Source organism: Miscanthus floridulus, chromosome 10 (genome assembly GCF_019320115.1).
Source record: "Miscanthus floridulus cultivar M001 chromosome 10, ASM1932011v1, whole genome shotgun sequence".
Classification (NCBI taxonomy): Eukaryota; Viridiplantae; Streptophyta; class Magnoliopsida; order Poales; family Poaceae; genus Miscanthus; species Miscanthus floridulus.
In genome coordinates this window covers 92,752,379-92,771,578 of record NC_089589.1, presented here as the reverse complement: position 1 = coordinate 92,771,578, position 19,200 = coordinate 92,752,379, and the positions used below count along the sequence as shown (strand labels likewise).

Here is a 19,200-nt window from a genome sequence, read left to right as displayed (position 1 = left end):
GAATCCATTTGTAATATTATTTTCCGCTGCAACCCTGCGTATGTGATGTGTATTTGCTTAATCACGCGATCTTGGTTGTGATGTTGATTTACCGAGGTCTTTCGGGACACTCGGTGGACTACCGGGTTTATATGAGTGAAAGTATGTGTGTGTCAACGTGTTAGCGGGGACAGCCGTACTTGATCTTGTATAAATTGGGCGGTTCTGTTACATCTAGAACCATGAAGTCAGCAAGGGCAAACTGATCATATATTCTTACCATAACATCTTTTGCCATTCCCTCTGAAAATCAGATTGATTGGTCCACCATATTCAATTGTATATATGTAGGGAACAAAGGTTCATCACCGAATAAATATTCATGCGTTACCTTGAACATTATGTTGACACCCGATCCAATGTCACAGAAAGTCTTATGGAAAATTCTTTGTCCAATGGTACACTCGATCGTTGGTACGCCTGGATCATCCTTATTAGCAAGGAATGATGAAGCATGGAGGTGGTCGTACTCTAATCGGAGTGTGTTGATCATGTTAACTGATTTGTCTTGAGGCTGCTTGGCCTTGTTCCTCCTCCCTCTCCTGTTGTTCTTCTTCTTGGTCACTGTTGCCTTTTTGGGCAGGTACGGCGTTTGTGGATGTCCAGGAGATCACAGGATGCAGTTCTAAAAAGAAAACTTCTCCTTTCTATCCTTGATTGTGAAGCAGATCTTGGCACTGTCCGTGTAGATGATGGCTTTTGTGGTGCTTAGGAAAGGCCAACCCAAAATAATGGGTGCCCTTATATCTCCACCAGTTTCCAAAACCACAAAGTCTACGGGAATATATGGTTGTCCCACTCGAATAATGGTGTCTTCAAGAACTCCCTTGGTATAACAAAGTGACTGATCTGCAAGCTACAAACGCATATTTGTGTACAATAAAGTATCTCCATTAATTTGATCATAAATTACCTTAGGCATGATGTTGACACTTGCTCTGAAGTCACAGACAGCTTCTTGGAAATGTGAGGTCCAATGGCGATGGGGATGATAGGTCTTCCTAGATCGCTCTTCTTTTCTGGCAAGGTATAATCTATCCACCTTCCCATTGATGGTTCCGTGTAGTAGTAAGCTACATTGAGAATATTGACAAGATTTGCAGTTTCTAGATCTTCCAGTTACCCCGAAATCTTACCTTTATCAGACGGAGGAACAACAACAACCATCAACTGAGCTATTTGTGATTCTATCATTTTATTAAAGCTATGCTGGTTCTTAATGGCAGAAGCAAAGCTATCCATTCTATTATTTATGTTCTCTAGAATTTTATCATTGATAGCTACCTTTCTAGATAATCTATCCATAAGCTTGGATTGGCCAGCAATGAATTCTCTAAAGGGTGGTTGATTGAAATTGTTAAGGTTATTACTTTGATAGTTACCTTGGTAATTACCTTGGTAGTTGGGCCTCTATTGCTGGTTCCATCCATGATTCTATTGAGGACGAAAGTAGTTGTTGTTGTTGACAAAGTTCATATCCTCTTGGGTTTCAGGATAGGTGTTCCCTAAATGCCCAGTGTTTCCACAAACTTCACATGTCATGCGAGAATCATGAATGTGCATGACTTCTTGCTTTTCATTAGATCAGTCTTCAAGCTTCTTCATCAGCAGATCCATCTTGGCAGACAACATGTCTACTTCCTTGAGTTGATGTATACCTCCTCCTCTCTTGCGGGTCTAAACATGTTCTTCATTCCAACCTTGATTGGAGGCCATCTTCTCCACAAGAGCTGTTGCGTCTGGTATGGTGAGTGACAGGAATGCACCTCTAGCAGCAGCATCCATAGTTTCACGGGTACTATTGGTCAACCCGTGGTAAAAAGTCTGCATGAGTAGCCAATTCTCTATCCCATGATGGCGACATTCTAATATATAATTTTGAAAGCATTCCCATGCCTCAGGGACAGATTCATCATGTTGTTACTAAAAGCTTGAGATTCTCCCTCGCAGAGCATTGGTCTTGCCTGTGGGAAAGAACTTTGCTAGGAAGGCAGTGGAGCAGTTATTCCATTTAGTATTTCTATCTTTATTGGCATAGAACCATTGCTTTGCTGTCCCCAAGAGTGAGAATGGGAAGAGGCAAAGTAGTATGGCATGGGACTTTCAAACTTACCCATATTACCTTCAACCATGGGGCTTCTCAGCCTTCACTTGGGTCTTGAGCAATTGAAAGACAGAACCATCAAGTCAAGCACTATGTCTCAAGTTCTTTGCTCAACCATTATTCTGGAGTTTTTATAGTTTTTCAAAATAAAACTTAGAGCTTCCACTGTATGACACTCTCAAGTCTCTCGATATATGTGGTATTTGTGGATCCTTACCAAGGCAATAGTGATGTTATGCCTTTCTCTTCCTACAACTAAGGCTTATGTGGGGCTCATAGGAATGGAGAAAGCATAAAAGAGCATACTTGCAATACATATATTGTAAAGTCAAACCTTAGATCCAAAGAGAGTTGAGTCATACAATCAAATCAAGATGTGCATATGTATGGATGTATATGGTGGCTAACCTAATTCTACTATGCTCCTTGAAAATATATCTCTCTTTTGAAACTTGGAAACAACTTTGCAAGAGAGCAAGGGCTATCTTATTCATCTCACTTTTTTCAGGTGGGCATCTGAGTACCCATTGTTTTAATAATTCAGACACTTGTCCATTTTTTCTTATCTCTCTTTTTTTCTTCTTCTTTTCTTTTTTAATGAATAACTTTTGCATAGCTCCATGCTTCTTTTCTGCAACAAAACTTTTGAGAGACAGCAACAAGAACTTGGAGCATTTATTTGGTGGATATCCTATAGGGCATATTTTTGGTGTTCACTCCTAGTGTTGGAGTAAAACATTTTTGGGTGGATCTAGATGGAATGGCATGTTGTTGCGCCTACCCCCAGTGTAGGAGTAGTGCATATTTGGGTGGTGGGTACGTGATCTTGATTTTAAGAGCATGACAAACCTCTCATAAGGGTCAACAAAGCTTGACTAAACTCAATGTAAAACGAGTAGCATATATGTGGAAGTTTTCCTAATCTAAATATCATATATGGCTTTGGTAGGAATTCAAGCTTTGTCATATAGGAGCTCATCATGTAGGATTTTTATGTTTTTCAAAAGGTAAATCTCTAGAACTTTAGTATCACTAGGAACAAGATAAATAGCAGCTTAGACCTTCTCATATCATATCCGTCAATTACCTAGACTTAGATCAACATATGCTACCCATGAGTTTCAAGTTCAGAGCAAATTCTTATATCAAAACAGTCGTATCCAAAACTCGGGAGAATTCAAAGCTGAAAACTAGGTACTTGAAAGGATTTATGACAAAGCACTATTCATCATTTCCATTACAAGAGATTATCCTTAGAGTTCTTTTATTAGCTCTTAAAAACAGAAAACTAGACACACACTTTTATTTTGTTTTCACAATTTAAGATCACACCTTCATATTTATATAACTAGCTAAGATAAATTTTTATTTTGCTTTTAGTTTGTTATGCATCTTTTTATTTCTTTAGCAATATGAAGCATACTTAAAAATAGTAAAACCAAAAGGGAAAGAAATACATAGCTAGATACATGGGGGATGCTCCTCCCCCAAGCTGGATGTTGTCGTGGTCTTTCTTAGATTGAGTCTACCAATAGAAGTCTTCCTCATCCTTCCAGAAGTAGGGTTCCTCACACAATGGGTGTAGCAATATTTTGGATGGATGGCTTTACTCTCTATCATCCTGCCAAATACTCCAACAAGAACACCAAAACTTGTGGCACAGATTAGGATGAGGGGTTAGCAATCAACCATTCAGAGATTTGTTGTCCTTGGGGGTTTAGACAGATTTCATAGTTGGCAAAGTTCTAGTAGGATGTCTATTTAATATTTTTGAATTTCTTATTTATATAATGTAGAAAGAAAATATGCATGCATGATATATATATTTTTTATGCCACCACAGTGAATATTTCCCTGGGCTTTTACACACCGAGAAAAATTTTCACATAGGGCTTTAGGTTTTATGATGCAATGATATAATAATGAAACTTTTTATTTTTCTTTGTTTTAAATGCAATGCTAATGTAGAAAAGTAAATATGCTAAAGTGAAAATAATTCATGCAATGTGGAAAAGTAAATATAGATAACTACCGATGTTACCTCACGGCCAGGGTTCAGATTTTTAAGTCCTCCGGATAGGACTTTTCTGGAAAAGAGTCCTTTATTCTTCGGGTGCATCATCCAGTCTCATCGATGGAGACTCAGATGACTGCACATCTTGTGATGGTGTCTCTGATGGTGATGTTACTTTCTCTTTTCATACATGCTTGGTCTGTGGGCTTGACTTTGGTGGAGTGGGGTCATCTTTCATGTGTTCTTTAGGTTCTTGATCTTCCTTCCATTCATTCTTTGGGGATTGATTCTTTTGGTTTCGGGATGATCGACGTCTCTGTTGGTGGTCACTTACAACCAAATCCGACCGCCAATTATAGTCCAAAATAAGAGAAATAAACAATCTTTTAACACATATACCTTTACTATTGACATAGTTCCACTTGTATTCTAGGATTACTGTTTTACAGTCCACATACATGAATATAAGGGAATTATAATCAAAATACACCATCAGACAAAGCATAATGCAGATCATACACCAAAGAACAAGCAGATGGCCCATCCAACGTGCAAATCTAGGGCAAGCACCAACATAGCAAGGACCTAGGCCCATTCAGGAGCCCACCTACGCAAGGCGGTGGTGAGGCAGGATAGCAGGGGGTGCGGCCGCACCGCCCCCAGCTCCTCTCAGGCCCGCCTTGCATAGGCGGTGCAATTATGATACCTAGGGTCGGTTTTGGGTGGTTTCCTCTTTTATCTCACGCCAAACTAACCTCTAGCTAGTATAAAGAGATGGGAAGAGCTCCCTCTCAACACACACCACATTTGAGCCACTCTCCCTCTACTTGTATCTTTTACCTTTTAGTAGGTTTATGAGGAGCTTGGCAAGGTTGTAATTGGAGATCAAGAGCATCTTGAAGATATTTGGTATGATCAATACAATGTTCTTTGTTGTGATTCATGTCATGTTCTTCATCTTGTTCTTGTTCTTCTCCTATCATTATAGCTATGTTATGAAACTAGAGCTAAGTTCTTATGTTATTCATTTAGCATATAGAACTTTATGCTTAATCTTTCATACATACATGCTTAGACCAAGACCTAAATTGAGGTAGTAGGTTCTACTTTAAGATTAGTTTTGGTCATTATATTCTTGCAGGATCGTCGTCCGTCCCCACAGCAGATGCTCTAGTAGAGGACTCCTGATAAAGACAGATGTTCCTGGCCAACGCTAGAGTAGTAACAAATAGCGTAGACATGGTGTCTACGCTACACGTTACCTTCATTTGCCTCGTATCCCATAGTAGTGGGTAGGCGACAGGTGGTGACAGCCCTACCCGTCCCTAGCACTCCCTCACGTTCGGATATAGCGTAGAGCTATAGGCCGGCAACACTCGATAGGCCAGTGTTCACCGGTGCCCGAAGTAAGTTTATAGTGACCAAAGCTATCTTAACTTAGGATCACTACCCTTAGATATTCATGTATTTGTATGATCTGCTCGTCTTAGCATAGCTATACAAGATAAGCCTACTCCAGTTTAGGTTTATTCTTTTATTCTTCATTCCTTCTTTTATCTTTATCCTTGAGATTGGCTTGAGTGTGTGTGTCACACTATCCAACATTTATCATGGTTTACCCCTATTATGAACTTTGGTCTATTATACAGTCATGTTATCTTTACCATGTCTCTACTAGAGACTTTTACACCATGCCTTCCTTTGGGAAAATACAAATGAACGATACCCGAATATTTCTGGGTGAAATGCTACAATGATATATCCGTGCGCTTGCAGAATATTTCTGCATGTGTTCAGAAATATCATCATGGCATTTCTGGTGCTATTGCTAGGAAACACCAATCCTAGTGATTGCGCTAAGAAATGCCAACAAGCATTTCTGGTGCCATTACCGGGGAAGGCACTAGTTAAAACAATCTATTAGGACTTGTTCATGATAGTATGCATGTGTAGTAGCCATTGCTCATAACAGGATGACTTTGCTTGTTTTATCCTGTTATGGATGAAAACAGGATAGTGTAAGACAGTTTCAACTTGCCAACAACCTTCACTGAGAATCTGGAGTCATTCCTAAAGAAGGCCTAACCTCATGTGGATCCTCCTTCCACTACTCCACCGGCAACCGAGTCCATCACCCCAGCATCATTTGTACCAAACACCATGGCCGACAAGACGCTATGCGAGTACTTCATCCCCACAGTTGCCAACATGCCCATTGGGCCAGCTATCAACATGGGCGACGTGAACTTTCAACTGAAGACTGGCCTAATCATGATGGTGCAGGCCAATCCATTCTGCGGACTACCTAGTTAGGATGCCAACGCTCATTTGCAACACTTCCTGGAGCTGTGTGACACCATCGTCATGAAGAATGTCAGACCTGAGATCATCAAACTTCATATGTTTCCATTCTCCCTCCTTGGGAGGGTGAAACAGTGGTTCTACAAGGACCAAGAAGCTGTCAACACATGGAACAAGTGTTCCACGGCATTCCTCGTGAAGTTCTTCTAGATGGGCAAAACCAACGCCCCTCGTGTTCTAGCAGACAACATCAGAATCCATCCCAGAAGTGTGGGAGAAGCTGTAAGAATACATCCTTGCCTGCCCACACCACATGATGGAAGACTGGTTGATCCTTCAAAACTTCTACAATGGCCTAACTTCCACATCCAGAGCCCACATAGATGCTGCTGTCGGAGGAGCCTTCTTCTCACTCATAGCCAGTGAAGCTACGGCTCTCATGGAGAAGATGGTCTCCAACCAGGGTTGGAATGAAGAGAAACTCCAAACCTAAGAAGATGGCATGCATACCATGGAGGAAACGGATATGCTGGCCACAAAATTGGATCTCCTAATAAAACGCTTGGACGAACATGGTGCCATAAAAGAAGCAACTTATGGTACCGTTCAATCACTCTACTCGCATATACCATGCAAGGTGTGCGGTGACTTCGGACATTCGGGGAACGGCTGCCTCGAAACCCAGGTAGATGCATGGTACAACAACTACAATGGGTTCTGTCCACAAGGAGATATGGTGCAACAAAAATTTGCTATGACTTTATTCTAAGAAAGACATGACATCCTGAGTTTTATTATTCAAATGCTAAAACTTAAAAGTTCCTCAGTGATTTATATTTCCTACCAAAGCCATATGACATGTTCTACAAATACAAAACCTTAGTCATACGTTGCTTGTCATCATGTTGAGCTTTGTCAAATTGTTGGCCCTTGTTGAGATTCTCATCATGCACTCATGACCAAGACACACGTACACCCACAAATAAAACTACTAACTCTTACACTGAGAGTGACGCAAAAACATGTTTTCTGCCCACCAAATAAATACTCCATTCATATTTATTTTGAGTCTCTCTCTAAAGATTTTCATATGCAAAAGGGAGTATGGGCTATGCTAGAAAAAAAAGAAGAAAAAAATTCATGCCAAAAAGGTGTGGGAGAAGAAAAATGCATGCCAAAGAGCATGAGAAAAATAATCCCATGCTAAAAAGCATGAAGAAAAAAAAGAAGAGAAAAAGGCAGACCATACTTTAAAGGCAATCATCAAAAAAAAGAGTTATGATTCAAAGGAGTACAAAAATATTTTAGCATTAGGAAGATTATAAAAAATTCCACATACTTGCACGTCTTGATCAGAGTGTATGACTTGCATCTCCATGAGGTCCGGTTTTTTACTTAGCAATATTATGTGACGCAAGTATGCCTTCTTTTATACCTACCCAAAGATCCACATAAGCCATTTAGTTGGTAGGATGAAAAGAAAGGCAAACATAAAAAGCCTTTGGTGAGGATTATACACTTTTGAGCGATCAAGTGAATCATCTGAGGAACTTACTTTTATTTTACAAAATTCTCAAAACCTCTGGAAAGAAAGCCAATCAAAGAACGAATGATAAGCATTTCTGTGAACTGTTCTATCTTGCAACCACCTAAGACTTGGAGGAGGCTAAAAAGCCCAATAGGTAACGAGATAATAAAGGGTGGATAGATTGCCAATTTATTCAAATCAAGGAAGAAAACTTTGTTATAGGCATGGCACTTTTGAAATGTGATCGACATTGAAGCAACTCCTAATCAACAACCAAGTACTTAGCCATTTGCTTGGGACGAGCAAAGGTTAAGCTTGGTGGATTTGTTGGTGGTCACTAACAACCAAATCCGACCGCCAATTATAGTCCAAAACAGGAGAAATAAACAATCTTTTAACACATATACCATTACTATTGACATAGTTCCACTTGTATTCCAGGATTACTATTTTGCAGGTCACATACATGAATATAAGGGAATTATAATCAAAATATGCCATCAAACAAAGCGTAAAGCAGATCATACACCAAAGAACAAGAAGATGGCCCATCCAACATGCAAATCCAGGGCAAGCACTGATGTAGCAAGGACCCAGGCCCATTTAGGAGCCCACCTACACAAGGCGATGGTGAGGCAGGCCAGCAGGGACGGGTGCAGCCGCACCGCCCCGAGCTCCTCTTAGGCCCACCTTGCACAGGCGGTGCAATTATGACACCTAGGGTCAGTTTTGGGTGGTTTCCTATTTTATCTCACGCCAAACCGACCTCTAGCTAGCATAAAGAGAGGGGGAGAGCTCCCTCTCAACACACACCACATTTGAGCCACTCTCCCTCTACTTGTATCTTTTACCTTTTAGTAGTTTTATGAGGAGCTTGGCAAGGTTGTAATTGGAGATCCAGAACATCTTGAAGATATTTGGTATGATCAATACAATGTTCTTCATTGTGATTCATGTCATGTTCTTCATCTTGTTCTTGTTCTTATCTTATCATTGTAGCTATGTTATGAAACTAGAGCTAAGTTCTTATGTTATTCATTTAGCATATAGAACTTTATGCTTAATCGTTCATACATACATGTTTAGAACAAGACCTAAATTGAGGTAGTAGGTTCTACTTTAAGATTAGTTTTGGTCATTATATTCTTGTGGGATCGTTGTTTGTCCCCATGGTGGATGCTCTAGTAGAGGACTCCTGATAAAGATGGATGTTCCTGGCCAACGCTAGAGTAGTAACAAATAGCGTAGATGTGGTGTCTACGCTACACGTTACCTTTGTTTGCCTCATATCCCATGGTAGTGGGGTAGGCGGCAGGTGGTGACAGCCCTATCTATCCCTAGCACTCCCCCACGTTCAGATACGGCATAGAGCTATAGGCCGGCAACATTCAGCAGACTAGTGTTCACCGGTGCCCGAAGTAAGTTTATAGTGACCAAAGCTATCTTAACTTAGGACCACTACACTTAGATATTCATGTATTTTTATGATATGCTCATCTTAGCATAGCTATACAAGATAAGCCTGCTCCAGTTTAGGTTTATTCTTTTATTCTTCATTCTTTGTTTTATCTTTATCCTTGAGATTGGCTTGAATGTGTGTCACACTATGCAACATTTATCATGGTTTACCCCTATTATGAACTTTGGTCTATTACACAGTCATGTTATCTTTACCATGTCCCTACTAGAGACTTTTACACCATGCCTTCCTTTGGGAAAATATAAATGAACGATACCTAAATACTTTCGGATGAAGTGCTACAACGATATATCCGTGCGCTTGCGGAATATTTCTGCATGTGTTCAGAAATATCATCATGGCTTTTCTAGTTCTATTGCTAGGAAACACCAATCCTAGTGATTGCGCTAAGAAACACCAATAGTCTCCTCGAGCGAGGCTTCTTTGGCTGCTCATAAGTCGTATAACTATTGAAATAACATTGCACCTTCTCTCTAGGGAATTGGAAGTGGACTTGTCTAGATCCAACATAGATGATCGCGTTGGTGGTGTTGAGGAACGGTCTTCCTAGGATGATGGGTGTATCATCTTCTTCTTCACCCATGTCTAGAACCATGAAGTTGGCATGGGCAAACTGGTCATGTATTCTTACCATGATGTCTTTCGCTATTCCCTCTAGAAATCAGATTGATTGGTCTACCATCTGCAATTGCATATATGTAGGGAACAAAGGTTCATTACCAAATAAGTATTCATACGTTACCTTGGACATTATATTGACACCCGATCTAATATTGCAGAAGGTCTTGTAGAAGATTCTTTGTCCAATGGTACACTCGAATCTAGGTACGCCTGGATCATCCTTCTTAGCAAGGAATGGTGAAGCGAGGAGGTGGTCATACTCTAATCGAAGTGTATTGATCATGTTGACTGATTCTTCTTGAGGTTGCCTAGTTTTGCTCTTCCTCCTTCTCTTGTTGTTGTTCTTCTTGGTCACTATTGTCTCTTTGGGTAGGTACAGTGTTTGTGGATGTCTGGGAGATCGCAAGATGCGGTTCTTGAAGGAAAACTTCTCCTTTCTATCCTTGATTGTGAAGCAGATCTTGGCACTGTCCGCATAGATGATGGCTTTAGCGGTGCTTAGGAAAGGTCGGTCCAAAAGAATGGGTGCCCTTATATATCCACCTTTTTCCAAAACCACAAAGTCTACGGGAACATATGATTGTCCCACTCGAATAATGACATCTTCAAGAACTCCCTTGGGATAGCAGAGTGACTAATCAGCAAGTTGTAAGCACATATTTGTGTATAACAAAGTATCTCCATTAATTTGATCATAAATTACCTTAGGCATGATGTTGATACTTGCTCCGAAGTCACATACACCTTCTTGAAAAATGTGAGGTCCAATCTCCATTAGTTTGGCCTCTGTTGCTGGTTCCAACCTTGATTCTATTGAGGACAAAAGTCATTGTTGTTATTGACAAAGTTCACATCCTCTTGGGTTTCAGGACAGCTGTTCCCTAAATGCCTAGTGTTCCCACATACTTCACATGTCATGCGAGAATCACGAATGTGCATGACTTCTTGCTTCTCACTAGCTTGGTCTTCAAGCTTCTTCATCTGTAGGTCCATCTTGGTAGACAGCATGTCTACTTCCTTGAGTTGATGCATACCTCCTCCTCTCTTGTGGGTTTGAACATGTTCTTCATTCCAACCTTGATTGGAGGCCACCTTCTCCACAAGAGCTATTGCGTCTGGTATGGTGAGTGATAGGAATGCACCTCCAGCAGCAGCATCCATAGTTTCACGGGTATTGTTGGTCGACCCGTGGTAGTAAGTCTGCATGAGTAGCCAATTCTCCATCCCATGATATGGACATTCTAATATATAATCTTGAAAACATTCCCATGCCTCGGGGACAGATTCATCATGTTGTTGCTGGAAGCTTGAGATTCTCCCACGCAGAGCATTGGTCTTGCCTCTGGGGAAAGAACTTTGCTAGGAAGGCAATGGAGCAGTTATCCCATGTAGTATTTCTATATTTGTTGGCGTAGAACCATTGCTTGGCCTTCCCCAAAAGTGAGAATGGGAAGAGGCGAAGTAATATCGCATCTTGGGTTACTCCTTTGATGGGTAAAGTGCTACAAATCTCTAGAAAGTGTTGGAGATGTGCACTCGCATCTTCATGTGCCTTTCCACAAAACTGATTTGCTTGCACCATGTTGATGAGATCTGGCTTGAGCTCAAATCCATTGTCTCCAACATTGACTGCTGGTCTAGTATGGATGTTGGCTGTAGTTGGAGTAGAGAATTCATGGAGAGTCTTGTTAGCCATGGTGTCGGTGCAGAAAGTGACCAACAAGTAAATATTTATAGTTTTGTCGTACGTTGTGATTGGAGGTGGCCTAGCACTCAATGACACATGGTTTATACTGGTTCAGGCAACGTGTCCTATGTCTAGTTTGAGTCGGTCGGTGACTTTATTCCTGAGCCTAGGTGCTCGAAGTTTGCAGTGGGGTTACAAACGAGAAGGAGAAGGATGGGGGTACAAGAGGTCCGGTCGGACTCCTGCTAGAAGGGCCGAGAGTGACGGGAGCCCCGCTATGAACTAAGTGTTTGAGCATGTGCTCATGGTTTGAACCTAGCAGTTCTATAATAGTGAACTTGATTGATCTAATGAATCTGGATGACTTGAATGAATCTTCATTAGGAGGGAGAGAGTACGTATGCTTCTAATCCTTGTTGCCCATGTCGGTGGGTATAGGATGATGGTAGGCGCCCACAGCACTATTGGATGTCAGGTGCACGTGGGAGGTTATGTCGCCTTCTTCAGGTATGGCAGATGTCAAAACCTGCTATATTGTTGATGCCCAGAGGCATGTGAGGTGTTTTACCATGTTCTCTTGGTACGGTAAAAGCCAGCGCCACAACACTGTTGATGCCCAGAGTCATGGGGGGGCTTACCGTATGGGAGTTTAATGGTGCCCACAATACTATAGGGAAAATGTCGGCGCCTACAACACTGTTTTAGGCTCTGTCATTCTAGGAAGGTTGCAACGAACTGTTTCCATAGGTGCTCAGGGTACAGACCCTGGTATTGTGGTTTGACTTGTGCGCCCTACCTTGCTTTCTCCATTCGTTCCCTGGTCCTTACCGAGCGGGCGTCCCTGGTCGGATGGTTCCAGTCGGCTCTGATTGCGCCAGTCGGAGAAGAGCAGTGAGCAGGGGTTTGCCGTATCCTTGGTTGGAGATGCGGGTCAGAGTCAGAAGCGGCGTTGGGCCAAGCCTTCCGGTCGAAGAGGCCATCCAGAGGTGGGCTGGATACCGGAGCGAGTGCTCTGGTCAGAGAGGTGGGCCGGAGTAGGAAGACGGGCGCTATTCCTCCTTGGCTAGACCTTCCGGTCGGTGATTGGATTGCCCTTCTGGCCTATTGTTTAGATACCTAGGCCATCCCATGAGTTGTGCGTTGTCCGTTTGGGTCGAGCCTCTATTGGGAAGCCAGTTCGTGAGGGACCCCTGGTTTATGAACCCGACAGGAGCCCCCGAGCCCTCAGGCGATTCGAGTAGAATCGTTTGGGGGATTTTTGTCTTAACGACGGGTGCGCATGAGTGCACCCGCGGGTGTAGCCCCCGAGCCCCCGATCGATTCGAGCATAATCGTTCGGGGGTTTTTTCGTGTTGCCAGCGGGGGAGGTTTTCATTTCATTGGCGGGTGCGCGCGAGCACACCTACGGTGTAGCCCCCGAGCCCCCGATCGATTCCGGCAGAATCGTCTAGGGGGTATTGTCAGTGGGCGTGTGTGTGTTTTTTTTAGTTGAGACGGAGTTGTCAACCAAGGCGTCATTGCGCAGCTGAGGCGGTTTAGTTTTTAGGGATCGGACAAAACAGAGCTCGCAAATCCTAGCGTTGTTGCGCGCCGTGGGATCAGGCGAGTCAGAGTCGTGGATCCTAGTGTCGGTGTGCACCGTGGGATCAGGCGAGTCAGAGTTGTGGATCTTGGCATTGGTGCACGCCGTGGGATCAGGCGAGTTGGAGTCATGGATCCTGGTGTCGGTGCGTGCCGTGGGATCGGGCGAGTCAAAGTCGTGGATCCTGGTGTCGGTGCATGCCGTGGGATCGGGCGAGGTAGAGTCATGGATCCTAGCGTCGGTGCGCGCCATGGGATCAAGGTAGTTTAGTTTAGGGACCGAATGAGATGGAGCTCGCAGATCCTGGTGTCGATGCGCGCTGTGGGATCGGGCAAGTTGAAGTCATGGATCCTGGCATTGGTGCGCGCCGTGGGATCGGGTTAGTCGGAGTTGTGGATCCTGGCATCGGTGCACGCCGTGGGATCGAGGTGGTTAGTTAGTTAGTTTAGGGATCGGGCGAGCCGAAACTCGTGGATCCTGAGGGGGCGAGCTCAGGGTCGCAGACCCAGGTAGTTTTGGAGTGTAGTTAAAGCGTAGTTAGATGGATGGGGCGAGTTCGGGGTCACAGACCTTGGCCTTGGTGCAATCCATGCAGCCGAGGCAGTTAGTTAGTTAGTTTTAAGATCGGACGAGATGGTGCTCGTGGATCCTGGCGTCGGTGCACGCTATGGGATCAGGCGAGTTGGAGTCATGGATCCTGATGGGGCGAGTTCGGGGTCGTAGACCCAGGCATTTTGGTGTCTTGATCCCCTAAGTCTCGTTGGGCCTTAGTAGGTGTCGGTTTGAGTTGTGTGCATTACCCTATCCTTGGTTCCTCACAACTGGAGGGGCTAAGTTTTGTCGCTTGTCCCGATCGCTCGGGCTCGAGTGATGCGCTCGCTGAGTTCGCTAACGGGTATGATCGAGTGGAATCTAGGTCCGTTGTTCGTGATGGGGTCAGCATAGCCCTCTTGTGACATTCCATTGCTCCTTTACCTACAACCCAACAGATGCCTAGGTTGTTTCGGAGACCGACCCAGGTGGCCTAATGGCCTCCCCTCGATGGAGATTCTGTGGGCTTGGCAGAGGCTTAGGATCAAATGAGAAGGTTGAGATGACCCTGTCTACCAGACTGGGTGAGGGCTGCACGGGGCTCATCTATGTTTTTCTCCCCTAGCTCTATTTGACATGGGGTGGCCTCGACCCCTTCGTGGGCCAGCCTTCGAACCCCGGTCGGTCGTTACTCATGTCGAATGAGGCAACTGCTGTTTTGTGACGTAACACGGAGCATTGTGATGCATTTCGCTGCACGTGCAATGCTTAGTTCCCGAGCCCCCAAGCGGTTCAGGGCCTGAATTGTTTGGGGGGGCACGGGCATATGGAATGAATGCGCGTATGGATGTATGAAATGATTGAAATAAAGAAATAGTAGGGGGTCGGTGGTGTTACCTTGGTGACTCTAGTGACGGGGTTTTGAAGAGCTCCAATTGGAAATGTCCAACCAAGACCCATGCTCATCATTCATGATAGAGTCGGCATGGCCTACATGGGGCGTCCCTTTGCTCCTTACCTATCTCTCGATGTTTTCCTGAGCCGTTCGATCAACTTAGGAAGCCTGATGGTCTCTCTTGGTGGAGATCCCTTTGTTTGGGTTTTTTCCAAGTCTCGTCTGGGGACATGGAGAGCCACCTATGTGGGGCGACGCTTTGGTTTTTGCGCTCGGTGTGTGGTAGTGGTGGGCCATACCCAGGCCACGTCCCGTCTTACCAGGCGTCATTCTGTCTGACCAGGTGTCATTCTATCGGTCAGTGTGCGTCCCATCATTTCCCATCCATATTGAATGGGGGAAGGTGGAGAGTTTTTCGCTCTGATATTTTGCCCCTCTTCAGCTGTCGTTTCCTCTTTAAATAAGGGGAGGGAGAGGGCTTCTCATCGTAGTCCTTTGCCTGTTCTCCAACTATTGTCTCTCCTCCTTCTTCCTCACCGAGAGTGCCTATATGCCATGGTGATTCCTAAGTGAGAGAGAGGGTAAGCGAGGGGGAGGACTTACAGATCCTTTCGTGAATCCAGAGTGCGATGTCGAGTTGGGTGCTAGCCGTCTTTGCCTTAGAAGGGGTGGCTTCCGCCAAAGGAGGTGGCGCACTGGATCCATCTGCAAGGCTTTTTTTAGGATGGAGCCCTGTATGGATTTTCTTCGACGGATCTTCACCGGGCGAGCCTTCTTAGAGGGGAAGTTGCCCAAGGTTGTGCTGATGGAGGGTTCCATGCCTACAGCTACTCAGGTTGGCCAGTTAATAAAGTTTGATGAGATCTCTTCTAGCCATGGTGACCATACCTCGGTGGCCATGTCCCTGCCCAGGAGCTGCCTCGACTGCATGAGAAGGTCAGGAGCTCCATGCTCTTCTATTGAGCATCTATGGGTGTGACGTGCTTGAGGTACCCGTTGCGCTTACTGAAGTCGATGGAGCGGATCTATGGGGTGTACGACCCCAGATACCCACGGTAGACCACATGGGCTGCGCCCCCAGGGGCGGCCTAGCCCACAAGACGAAGCCTTGCGGGGCACGACTCTGCTCGGTGCCTCTCACAAGACATTTGGAAGATATCCTAAAGATACTATGAGATATGTTAGGATATGTTTGATCCCAAGATTCCTGTAATTAGTTATTACTTTCTGGTTATCTTTTAGATCTAACCGACTTGTAACCCTGCTCCCCGAACTATATAAGGCAGGCAGGGACCCCCTCTAAAGGCACGCAATATCATACGGTAGCTAATACAAACCAACAGGCCATAAGAGTAGGGTATTACGTCATACTGATGGCCTGAACCTGTCTAACTCATGTGTCTCTGTTGCCTTCTTGTTCTTGATCTCATGCTCCTCTGCCGATCAATCTACCTTCGTGGGATACCCCTCAGAGGACTTCTAACGATATTGTGTCGACAGTTGGCGCGCCAGGTAGGGGACTAAGAGAGGAGCAGACTTACTACCACGGCACTAGACAATGTTGTGGCTTCAGTCTGTCATGTGGAGAGGTGCGCTTCAACAAGAATGCGGGCACTCATTGCCCAACTCGCCGCTACGACGACCACCCTGATGACCGATGCCACAACAACCATCGTTTAGATGACCACAGTTATCATCATGATAGCGATCGTGATCGGCCAGAAGGACCATCGTTTAGACGACCGCAATTATCATCATGATAGCGATCGTGATCGGCCAGAAGGACCCAAGTCTAGACAAAACTGTCGCCGCCAGCCAGACCACATCATCACCACCATCACAGAACCTTGGGCCAAGTGTAACTACAATGAGCAATACAAGAAGATCCTCGATGGCCCGTGCCCTCTCAACAAGAACGCCAAACACAAGATGAAGAACTGCCTCGACTTGGCTAAGGAGTTCAAAGACAAGAAGCTGGACGACGACGCCAACGATGGAGCTAGAGGCCGTCGACCACCTGGGGGCAACAACAATGCTTTCTAGGATCATGACAAGGTGGTTGCCACCATCTTTGGGGGCCTTGCCTCCACCGAGAGTAGAACAGAAAGCAAGCTCGCCGCTCGACGGGTGCTCGCCGTCACTGCGGAAGACACTGCCGCCAACCCTAGCTATAGCCCATGATCTGAGGTCCCCATCACCTTTAGCAAGGCCAACCAGTGGGTGGATATTCCCTACATAGGGTGTTTCCCCCTCGTCCATGACGCAACCGTCCAGAAGGTGCTCTTCAAAAAAATGCTCATCGACAGTGGGAGCGCTCTAAATCTCCTCTTCGCCAGAGCCCTAAAGGAGCTGGGCCTCGGTCTGTCAGATCTCACACCCTCCAACTCCTCCTTTTGGGGTGTGGTGCCTGGCAGGGCCTCCAAACCACTTGGATAGATTACCCTACTAGCACAGTTTGGCACGACAAGCAACTACCGTGTCGAACACATCAACTTCTACGTCGCCGACTTCAACACCGCCTACTACGCCATACTTGGTCGGCCAGCTCTGGCGAAGTTCATGGCTATACCGCACTATGCATATCTGGTGCTGAAGATGCCATCGCCTATAGGAGTTTTAGCCCTGTAGGCCAACCCGTCTATCGCCTATGCCTGCGAGACAGAGAGTCTCGCCCTCGCTGAAGCCACCGACCTCTCCATCTAGATGGCTAGTGTGGTCATCGAAGCCAAGACGGTGTCCACCGATGACATGGAGATCCCAGAGCTAGAGCCTCCTCGTGCCTTCGCCAAGTCCAAGGAAGTCAAGGAGGTCAGCCTCGGCCTCGGCCTCGATGACCCCTCCAAGACCATGAAGATTGGGGCTCACCTTGACCCCAAATAGGAAAGTGCGCTCATCTCCTTCCTATGTGCCAACGCCGATGTGTTTGCTTGGAAACCTACAGACATGCCGGGGGTACCACGGGAGAAGATCGAGCACTCCTTGAATGTCTCGCTGACCACCAAATTGATCAAGCAGAAACTCCACCGATTCACGCCAGACATGAAGGAGGCTATTAGGGTAGAAATAAAATGGCTCTTAGCTGTCGGATTTATAAAAGAAGTGTATCATCCTGAGTGGTTAGCAAACCCTATTCTTGTTCGAAAAAATAATAAAGAATGGAGAATGTGCGTTGATTACACTGATCTCAACAAACACTGCCCTAAAGACCCCTTCGGTTTGCCTCATATAGACGAGGTTATAGACTCCACCGCCGGCTATGAACTACTCTCCTTCCTTGACTGTTACTCCGACTATCACCAGATCTCCCTTAGGGAAGAAGACCAGATCAAGACGTCGTTCATCACGCCCTTTGGTGCGTATTGCTACACCACCATGTCCTTCGGACTCAAGAACGCCGGGGCGACTTATCCAAGGGCTATCCAGATGTGCCTCGATCAACAAATCGGCCACAACGTTGAAGCTTACATCGACGATGTGGTCGTCAAGTCCAAGACCTCCGATGTGCTTATCGCTGATCTTAAAGAGACGTTCGCCAACCTTAAAAGGTACCAATGGAAGTTGAACCCTTCAAAGTGCATCTTTGGAGTTCCATCCAGTATACTCCTGGGCTACATTATCAGCGCATGAGGCATCGAGCCCAATCCTGACAAGGTCTCTACCATCACCAACATGAAAAGGCCAACATGCGTCAAGGATATATAGAAGCTTACAGGCTACATGGCTGCCTTAAGGCGCTTCATATCGCGCCTCGGCGAAAAAGGACTACCTTTCTTCAAACTCCTCAAGGCCTCCAAGCGCTTTTCCTGGTCGGAAGAGGCAGACATAGCTTTTGAGCAGCTTAAGTTGTTCCCAACAAAGCCTCTGATTGTGATGGGGCCACAACCAGACGAAACTCTCCTGATCTATATCACCGCTACTTCTCGCTTTGTCAGCACATCAATTGTGGTCGAACGTGAGGAGACCGGACACGCCTATAAGGTTCAACATCCAGTTTATTTCATCAGCGAGGTTCTTAATGAGCCCAAGACTCATTATCCTTAGGTCCAAAAGCTGCTATATGCCAATCTGATTATGTCATGCAAGCTCTGTCACTACAGTATTATAAGATCACCATGGTCATTGAGTTCCCTCTGGGAGACATCCTCCGCAACAAAGAGGCCAATGGCCATATCATCAAGTGGGCTATCGATCTCGACACTTACTCCATTGAATTCAGAAGCAGGCCTATGATCAAGTCTCAGGCGCTTGCTGATTTCGTCGCTGAGTGGACCGAGATCCAGGACCCCATCGCCACCACCTGCCCCGAGCACTGGGTGATGTACTTCAATGGCGCCCTTAACATCAATGGTGCTGGTGCGGGCATTCTGTTCATTACGCCAACCAAGGATAAGCTCTGATACATTTTCTAGATACACTTT

At 45.2% G+C, this 19,200-nt stretch overlaps 2 non-coding genes across 2 annotated transcripts; both read left to right on the top strand.

Annotated features, from left to right (window-relative positions):
• The first annotated feature begins 1,885 nt into the window (after nucleotides 1-1,885).
• Nucleotides 1,886-1,994, top strand: LOC136490418 (small nucleolar RNA R71). The gene has a single exon (XR_010767709.1). It is a non-coding gene; the product is annotated as a small nucleolar RNA R71 (small nucleolar RNA).
• A 9,315-nt stretch (nucleotides 1,995-11,309) lies between these two features.
• LOC136490402 (small nucleolar RNA R71) lies at nucleotides 11,310-11,418 on the top strand. Its single transcript, XR_010767695.1, has one exon. It is a non-coding gene; the product is annotated as a small nucleolar RNA R71 (small nucleolar RNA).
• The last annotated feature ends 7,782 nt before the right edge of the window (nucleotides 11,419-19,200 follow it).